Source organism: Papio anubis, chromosome 8 (assembly GCF_008728515.1).
Source record: "Papio anubis isolate 15944 chromosome 8, Panubis1.0, whole genome shotgun sequence".
Taxonomy (NCBI): Eukaryota; Metazoa; Chordata; class Mammalia; order Primates; family Cercopithecidae; genus Papio; species Papio anubis.
The window spans coordinates 137,757,795-137,767,447 of record NC_044983.1 but is presented as its reverse complement, the minus strand read 5'-3'; the positions used below and the strand labels follow the sequence as shown (position 1 = coordinate 137,767,447).

General features: G+C 55.1%; 1 long non-coding RNA gene across 1 annotated transcript; it reads left to right on the top strand.

The window, feature by feature from the left end:
- Nucleotides 1-6,439: 6,439 nt before the first annotated feature.
- Nucleotides 6,440-8,873, top strand: LOC103887199. The gene is made up of 3 exons (XR_002523669.2): nucleotides 6,440-6,731; nucleotides 6,886-7,030; nucleotides 8,151-8,873. It is a non-coding gene; the product is annotated as an uncharacterized LOC103887199 (long non-coding RNA).
- Nucleotides 8,874-9,653: the final 780 nt, after the last annotated feature.

The window sequence follows — 9,653 nt, the reverse complement described above, 5'->3', positions numbered from 1 at the left end:
GGCTGTCAGGGAAAATGGTCCTGGGGTCCTCTCCCCATGGTGGCTGGGGCCCTTTTTGTTTTACTGAACCCCAATCTTTCTCAGGGTTAGGCCAAAGGACCAGGAGGGGCTTGGCCCCAGCTGCTTGCAGCCCCATGCTCTGGAGGATGACCCTTTAGCTCAGAGAGTGTCCCCCTGCACCTCAGCATGGGAGGGCAACGCAGGGGCTCTCTGGGCCAGGCCTCATTAGTGGACCCTCGTTCATGGTGTCCAGTGGTGCCTGGGTCCTGGACACTGGACACTGGCTCTGTTGGATGCTGGTGCCCAGGGGTCCGTAGGGGACTTCCTGCTTCAGATGCCTTGGGGCCTGCCCAGTGACAGTGCACAGTCCACAAGCCTGCTTCTGTCCCCAGATGTACTGTTCACAGCACCCCACCGGGGGCTGCCATACCTGCCATGTCCCAGGCATCCCGGTGGCCAAGGCCGGTCTCCATGCCAGGCAGAGCTGAAGGGCCAAAGAGCTTGGGCAGACCAGAGAGGGCATTAGCATCCTGGCCACCCACTGTGAAAGGGCCCCTGTCTTCCATTGACTCAGAGATCTCTCCTTGTCCCCCTTGGTAGAAAACCCATCGTCCTGTGATCGCACCTGTTGGACCAGAGACCCCAGAGTGCCTGCTCACCTTCCACCCTAGCAGCCTTCTCCCCACCTAGGCTCATGGCCCTCCTGCTGCCTCGAGCTCCCCTAGGGCAGGGGCTGCCAGGGTGGGGTCCTCAGCCCACCCACCCTCTCCTCTCACAGATCCTGCAGCGCCTGCCTCTGTCCTGTTAGCCCTGCCCTCCATAGCACCCTGGTGTCGCTCCTTTGGGCACGGAGGGGCCTTGGGTACCAGAGACGACCCTGCTCCTTGCCCTGCCTTCACTCTCCTTCAGTGCTGGGGTCGGGGTCATCACCCCAGCACCCTGCACGCTCCCATTCCTGGTCCTAGACAGTCCACCTCCTGGAGCCCCCACTCTGGAATTTCTCCTCCATCCTAGTACTCTAGTCTGCAATTCCATTTCCAGGCACCTTAAAGTCACTTGCTCCCCTCCCAGGACAGCCTTCGGCCATGCCTTCACGTATCTTCCACCTCCACATTCCCCAGGAGGGGTCAGGGGAGGGATCCCTGCCCTTGGGAGCTTGTGGGTCAGCCAGAAGAACAGGGCCAGTAATGATAACAGGAAAAACCCACAGTGCTTACTTAGGATAAGCCGAGGGGCCCTGGGTGATTACCCATTGAATGCCCCCACCCTTAAGGCCACCGTCACCCTCATGTCCCAGCTGGTGAGTGCAACCCGGTCCTGGTGCCAGCAGCCCCCATGGAAGCCCCTGTCAGCGGCTCCTGGGTGCCAGGGTCCTGGAGCTCCCAGGCAGGCTCCACAGAGAACTGAGGGCCAGCCAAGCGAGTCCACAGCCCGAGCACGAGCCTGGCACCCCCAGGTATCGGTGCTACCTTCTTATGGGAGGCTGGGGATGCACAGGGCCAAGGGCACCTGCCCTGCAATGTGTTGAGAGGAGGGCCGAGGGGCTGGCCAAGGGAGCCTGGGGTGGGGATGCAGGAGGCCAGGGGAAGATGAGCAGGCTGCAGCCTTTGACCAGGGAGCTGAGGACCAGAGGAAGTGGGATGCAGGCGATGGGGGTTGAAGCCACTTTCCAGCCCAAAGCCCAGTGGGAAGCTCTGCTCTAGCCCCTCCCAGCCCACTTGCCTCCTCAGAGCCTGGCCGGGCACCCCTGCCCTCCTGCCTCCTGCCCACCCTTCAGGACGTGAGAAGTCAGCTTGCCTCTTGCCCCACTGCCCAGGGAAGAGATGTGAGAGGAAAAACTTTTTTAAAAAGTAAAATCCTGATCCATTTAAATATGAAGTGGACACTTCTCAACAAGATTTTTTAACCCATTAATTCATGAAGTAGCCAGTAGGGAATTAAAACCAGCTCACAATTTTAAAAGTCACACACACAAAAAAAAAAAAAATCTGTAGGCCCATATGGTTTCACTGGATAATTCTACCCAATGTTTAAAGAATTAGCACCAATTTTACACAATCTGTTCCAGAAAAAAGAAAAGGAAGGAAACTCACCCTATTTCATGTTATGATGCTAATCTCACCCCAATGTCAAAGCCAAAGACAGTACAAAAAGAAAAAAAAAGAAAAGAAAGAAAACTATAGACTGATAACCCTCATGAGTATAGGAGCAAAAATCCCTAACAAAATACTAGCAGATAGAATGCAATGTCAGGTAAAAGGAATCAAATACTGTGACCAAGTGGGGCTCACTCAGGATGCAAGGTTGGCGCGATCTGAAACTCAGGCAACGAAACCCACCATATGAACAGGTTGTATAATAACGTTAAAGCAATTGATGCCCCGACATTTTTTGATAAAAATTCTTAGAAAAAAATAGAAATAGAGGAGAAATTCTCAACTTGACAAAAGGGCATCTACAAACAAAAAACAAAACAAAAACACACAAACAAAAAAACCTTACAGCAAACATCATGCTGTTGATGAAAGACGGCATATTCTCCTCCTGAGATCAGAAACTCTTATTGATCACAGTAATGGAAGTTCTAGCCACTAAAATGAAGCAAGAATAATAAATCATAGGCATACAGATTGAGAAGGAAGATTTAAAACTGTGTCGGCCAGGCGTGGTGGTTCACTCCTGTAATCCCAGCACTTTGGGAGGCTGAGGCAGGCGGATCACCTGAGGTCAGGAGTTCAAGGCCAGCCTGGCCAACATGGTGAAACCCCGTCTCTACAAAAAATACAAAAAAATTAAGCAGACATGGTGGCATGTGCCTGTAGTCCCAGCTACTTGGGAGGCTGAGGCAGGAGAATGGCTTGAACCTGGGAGTGGAGGTTGCAGTGAGCTGAGATTGCGCCACAGCACTCCAGCCTGGGCAACAGAGTGAGACTTCATCTCAAAAACAAACAAACAAACAAAAAACCCAAAAAACTGTCTGCGTCTGCAGATGACACAATTATCTGTGCAGAAAATCACAAAGAATCTACATAAAACTCCTACAGTTAACGGGCAGGTTCAGCAAGGTTGCAGGATACAAAATCAACATATACAAATAAATTGTACTGCTAAATGCTAGAAGGGGAAAACAGAAACAAAAATACAATACCAGTTACAACTGCTGAAATAAAAATGAAATGCTTGGGTGCAAACCTAGTGAAACATGGCCATGACAAAAGCCTTGTGAAAGAAATCACAGAAGATGAGGCGAATGGAGGGAAATACCATATTCATGGATTGGAGGACTTAACATACTGTAGAGGGCAATCCTCCCCAAAGTGATATTCAGGTTTAAATAAATTCCTATCAAAATCCCAGCAAGAGTTTTTTTCTTTCTTTCTTTCTTTCTTTCTTTCTTTCTCTCTTTCTTTCTTTCTTTCTTTCTTTCTTTTTTTCTTTCTTTCTTTCTTTCTTTCTTTCTTTCTTTCTTTCTTTCTTTCTTTCTTTCTTTCTTTCTTTCTTTCTTTCTTTCTTTTTTCTTTTTTTGTAGATACAGACAAGGTGATTTTAAAATCTGTACAGAAAGGCAAGGGAACTAAAGTATCTAAAACAATTTTGGAAAAGAGGAATAAAGTGGAAGGAACATGTCTACCCAATTTCAAGACTTCTTAAATAGCTACAGCCAGGAAGACTGTATGGTATTGGTGGAAAGGAGGACACAGAAATAGAGTAGTGTAGAAAACTCAGAAATGACTCATACTGCACAGCCCAGTCCAGTTCTGCCTGCCCAGGAAGGCGGAAAACAGGTGAATCCCAAGTACAACTGCAGACCAAACCTCTCCCTCCCCTCCCCCGTGGCCCCCATGAATCCCACTACACTGCACTGTGCAGGCAGCCTCTCCTGGGGGTCCCCACACCTGACTGGATTCTCTGGGAGAACAGGGTGGGCCAGGAGCCCAGCAAGCTTCACCAGCACCGCCTCAATGGGCCCTGGTCCTGGCAGTTGCTGACTTGGGTGGGACTGTGGTTTGCCGTTCCTGCCTTTCTTCCCTTGGATGTGCTCAGACCCGCATTCCAATTCCTCCACTGGTGAACTTGGGCAATGGTTGCCCCTCTCTGAAACACACTTTCTACTGTCTCCTCTGTGCAAAAGGGTTACTTTAGCCCTGGGGACTCCAGGAGGCTGCCCATGCCTATCCCGTCTCCACTCAAGGAAGGGCTTGGAAAGGTGTTTCCTGAAAACCTCTGTGGCTTTGTGGAGATGTTTTTCATGATCACAACCATTGAGGGGGAATCTGGGGTTTTATGTTACCCACACCTTGCCTCCCTCTCCTGCCTATACACATGCTATAGAGGTAGTGAGCTCCCCAGCCTTGGTGGTAACCAAGAGGCCAGATGGCCCTGGGCCACAGATGCTGTGGAAGACACTCTTATCCTGGGAATAGGGGACTGGCCTGAGGTTTGGATAAGACCAGGCAGCTTCTCTCTAAGTGAGCTGGTCCTTTCATAGGTGCCTGGCTGATAGGTGGGTACAACCCCAGCCACAGAGGGGCAGCTAAGGGAAGAAATGAAGGAATCGTCATGTGACTGTCAACTCCTAGGGAGGCCAAGCACATGCAGAGGCCACCATGAGAGGAAATACCTCCTTCCTCCCCACCACGACTCCCGTCATGCTCCTTCCTGCTGCTGGCAACTTGCAGCTTGTGCCAAGGCGGTCCTTGGCTCCGTGTGTCAAAGAAAAAGGAAAGTCATTAAAATAATAGCATCCGCCTCTGAAAGAGCTGCCTTCCCAACACCCACGCCCCTTCTCCCTCATCGCAGAGATCAGATTTTGTCTGAGGTGACTGCGCACCTCTCCCAGAGCACCTCACAGGCTCTCGCCATGTTGGGGAAGCCATGGGACAGAGCTTACAGGAAAGCAGTTGGTTTCAGCTGACAAAGACCCTTCACCCTCTCTGCTTCCTGGAGTGGAGATGTGATGGTTGGAGGTGAAGCAGCCATCTTGGGGGCAAGAAGAAGAAGAAGAAGAAGGAGGAGGAGGAGGAGGAGGAGGAGGAGGAGGAGGAGGAGGAGGAGGAGGAGGAGAAGGAGAAGGAGAAGGAGAAGGAGAAGGAGAAGGAGAAGGAGAAGATCTTCTTAAGACTGAAAGTGGCAGGGTCTTTGGTGGGGCATGGAGCTTCCAACACAGTCCTAAAATACCCATTCTTTCTGGTTACACGAGAAAATGCCCACTTATTTAAGTCAGTACAGTCAGGTTGAGGTCAACTTTGGCTGACTGGAATTCTAATGGGAGCAGACGCCATTGGTATCCCTTGCTACACCCTCTGGGCTCCCCTCTGACTCCCGCAGCCGTGGCCGCCAGCTCCGGTGCGTGCTCACGACTTTCCACTCAAGCTCCCTCTTCTCTCTTCTTTGCTTCAGGGCTACCTCCAAAGAATGGGGCCGGACCAGCAGGTGCAAGTGTGCGGTGCAGAGGAATGAGTGTCCCTGGAGGTCCCTCAGCTCATGGGGGGCAGAAGTGAGTAGGTAAATAGATCACACACACACTCCAGAGACCCTGACACACACACACACTCCAGAGACCTGACACACACACAACTCCAGGACCCCTTCCCCTATTCCACCACTGCATTCCCTCCATTCCAGGACCCTTCCTGGTGTCCACTCCCAGGGCCTGTTCCTCCAGGGGCCACTGGATCACTCCATTCCCCTCCATTCCCCTTCATTCCCTCCTTCACTAATGGCCACTGTGGTCAGATCTCCATCCCGGGGAGACGGTCGGGGAGTTCCTCTGCGGCCACTCCTCCCATCCATGGTGCCACTCCTCCCCGTTCCTGAGACCCATCATCGCGCGTTTCGATCAGATCGTCGCGTTTGCGTCGTTCAGGTCCGGCGGTATCACATCATCATCATTTATCACATCGTCCGTCCCCATCATCGGCGATTTTCATCATCATCATGGGAATACACGCGTGCGCGTTCATCACATCACGCGTTTACATCATCTGCGATTTTACATCATCATCAGCGTTATCATCATCATCACGTTTATCATCATCACGATTTTATCGTCGCGTTGCTCATCACGGGTCCACATCATCATGATATGGATCCCATCATCGCGCGATTTATCATCCGCATGGGCCCATCATCATCGTCATCGGTGTCACTCCATCACGCATTTGGATCATTCCGATCACTTGTTGTCCATCATCATCGTTATCATCATCGATAAATTTATCATCATCACTCCAGCTCCTCACTCCCTCCCATACCCATAGGCACAGGTGAGAGCCGCTCAGTGTGAGGTTGTACAGGCCCAGCAGCCCCAAGGGCAGGGCTGGGTGGGAGCTTCTGCTTCTCTTCCCAGACTCCTGACTTTCCAGACCTTCCCACCCTTCCCGCCAGCCTTTCCTCCTCCAGGGGCATTCCATCCCCTTCCTTCCCTTCCTCTGGCTCCTTTCTGCCCCTTAGGGAAGCTGTCCAGAGCTGAGAGGGGTCTCGGAGGCCTTCTACACGCTGCCCCTCCTTGGCTGACCCCACGAGCAGTCCTGCCCTAGGGGGAGCTGCTAAGTCCTGCCCAGCACCTGCTGTATGGAGCCACACAGGTGTCCCACAGGACACCTCACTCAGTCATCTCCGCCACTACAGTCCCCACCTGATCAAGACACCTGAGTTCAGAGGGCTGGTGAGCTTGGGGCCTGCCGGGTGACCTGGCACCCAGCTCCCGAGCCCCAGTGGGGCCCTTCCCGGTGAGGCTTTTGGTTGGTAGGACCTGGCTGGCCTGCCAGGACCTCCTGCACCCAGTAGCTGGGCCTGCGCTTCTGGGGACTCCTCCTCCCTACTGGGGCCCCAGCGCCTTTGCTCCTCCTCACCCTTGGCCGGGATATGCACTTTTTCTTCAAGGTTCCAGTTGGTCGGGCAACAGCAGGCTGGCCCTGCATTCCATTCTCGGGGTGGGCGTCCTCCGAGCAGCCAGAGGGAAGGGAAGCACATGTCAGCCTCGAGCCCTGTGGCCGACTCTGCTACCTGACAAGTGTCTGGAGCCTTGGTAAGCGGCCACAATCCAGGAGCTCGGGACTGGGGAACAGGCCCACCAGGGCAGCCAGGTCCTGAGCCCTCGAGGCTGCTGGGCCCCAACCCCCACACCCACTGTCCTCTGGCTGCCCCCCATGCCTGGCTGTGATGGGGCTTATTTTCTATTTGTCAAAGGAAGGCAGGAGGGATGTGGGGAAAGGAGACCGTTGAGCAAAGGACAGATCGGGCTGTGCCACTCCCCTGTTCAGAGCTCATGATGACTCCCCTGGTCCTGGGACAATGGCCTCATCCTCCCTTGCCAGCCTCCCTGCCGCCCACTCTGGCCCTCTGGCCTCCGCCGGGCTCTTCCTGTTCCTCCAGGCTACCGGCCTGCGCCCTCTTGACCTTTGACCCTGCTGCTTTTTCTGCCTGAATTCCCTCCCCTCATGCCTGCCCCCCAACCTGCACCTGGCCAGCTTCTTCCCATTTCTACATGGATGTCCCCGTCTCAGAGGCCATTTCCCCAGTTAACTCATCTAAGGGCAGTGCCCCATGACCACCTCCAGCCCGTTCCCTCCCTGCCTCACCCCAGCACCCCGGCTCCTCCGAATGTGATCCCTCCTGCAGCACTGTGTTTATGACACAGCTTTCCTGTGACCTGCCCTGTCCAAACGCTTTTCAAATCAACACTCCGTCTTCATCACAAACACGTGCAGCAGCCACTGTTTTACAGGTGGGGAAACTGAGGCACTAAGCCGTTCAGTCATTTCCCCAGGCCTCACAGCACACAGTGGAGGACGGTCTTGAGGGCTGGGCCTGCGGCAGGCACTGGTTCACAGTCACACCCGAGGCTTGGCCACCTCGGGCTCAGGAAGGTGCTGCTGTGGAGACGGCTGCAGGAGGGGTCTCCAGTCCTGAGAGCTCAGCTTCCCTGATCGTCACCACCGGTCCCCCGGCCTCCGCCAGCGAGGCTCCTACCCCACCCAGCCCCGGGGCATTTGGGGACCCAGAACTAGGAAGAAAGGAGGCGGGAGGGAGACAGCAGGTGGTGTGTGGGGTGGGGTGGGGGAGAACTCCAGGGAGGCAGAGGAGACAGACACGGAAGCAGCTGCGGCCTGGGTGGGCAGGGACAGGAGGCACAGTGGATTTTTTAGGACGTGCTGCTGAGTGCCCCTTGCAGAGCCTGAGAAATGCAAGGGAAGGACCTGGAGTTGGATGGGGTCTCCTCGACCCCCTCGTGCTGTCTTCCGGCGGGGGCCACACAGAGGCCACCATGGCTGCTGAGTGGAAGGGCATCCTGTGGAGTCCAGCAGAAGGAAGGGAGGCTCCCACCTGCGCAGCCCCTCGGCCCGTCAGCCTCCTGTCCTCGCTGTGCTACTGTGAAGCCTCCCTTCAGTCCTAAGATAAAACCTTAGCTCCCCAGCCCCACGTTTCTAAAGAGCTCTACCAACCGGCACCGACTCGCTGCTCTGCAGCGGAACCCACGTGGCTCTCCCGGGCCCGGCCATCGCGCCCAGTGCTCCGGCCCCGGGGAACGGCTGCACCTGTCCCACTTCGTGCCTTCTAATGCCATTCCCTCTGCTGCAAGAACTTTTCCTTCCTCACCACTTAGCAAACTCCTGTCTGTGCCTTCAGCTCCAACCCAAAGCCCCTTCCTCTGGGAGGCCTGCCCTGATTCTCTCCACTGGCCTTTTTGGATGGCTCTCCCTTGACAAGCCTGTCTCCCCTCCTGGGCTTTGAGCCCTCAGGGCTGAAGACGACCTTGGTTACATCCTTTTCTCCCTTTCCCAAGCCAATGCAGGACAGAACATTCTGGGCACTCAATTATTCTATGCAGGATGTGTGAGTCGGCGGGTGACAGCCCTGCTCGGGGAGCCGTGGGCTGCAGCAGGGCTCAGCTGAGACGGGGGAGGAACCTGTGCACGCCCACCCTGTGTCCCACCAAGATGGGGCCCCTCCCCACGCACGAGCTCCACGTTGCCTCTGCCACCCCGTGCCCCAGGCCCACAGTCCCCCATCCCCTCTGTGGACTTCAGGCGGCATGGCGGGGAGCACCGTCCACAGGTGAAAGGCACAGACCAGCCACCGCAGGTGCTGGGGGGCCTCTGCAGAGCCAGCCACTCTCTGGGTTTGGTGTCCCCTTTGTTGGGGAGGTGTGGCTGTGCTCAGCCTCATCCCGTGGAATCTGGATCTCCATGTACTCCACGTCCAGCTTTCCAGTCCATGCTAATAGTGACTGGAGCACACTGAGGAACTCAGACCAAGTTCTGGGAACATTGTGGGAGTCCTTTCTCAGACACCAGTGGGGCAGACCCTTGTGCCTGGCTCCAGCCCTTCTCATGGCCTCCCAACCCCCAGTCTGTCTCTGCCCTGTCCTCACTCCAGGACACAGCTGCTTCTCCCTGGGCTCAGAGCATCCCCTGGACTCCACTCCAGGGCCCTGCCGCTCCTCCCCTCACTCTGGCTCATTCACAGGTGCCTTGACCCCAACCCCCAGCCTGCTTTTCCTGAGATGCTCACCCCACAGGGCCTCGGGGTCCCCAAGGTGGCAGCTCCTCCCACCCACCTCCCCAGGGTCCTGACTTAGCTGCTCCCAGCTCCCGTTCTCCACAAAACCTCCCCTAGGCCTTGGCCGTGGCTCCCGCCAATGGCGCCAC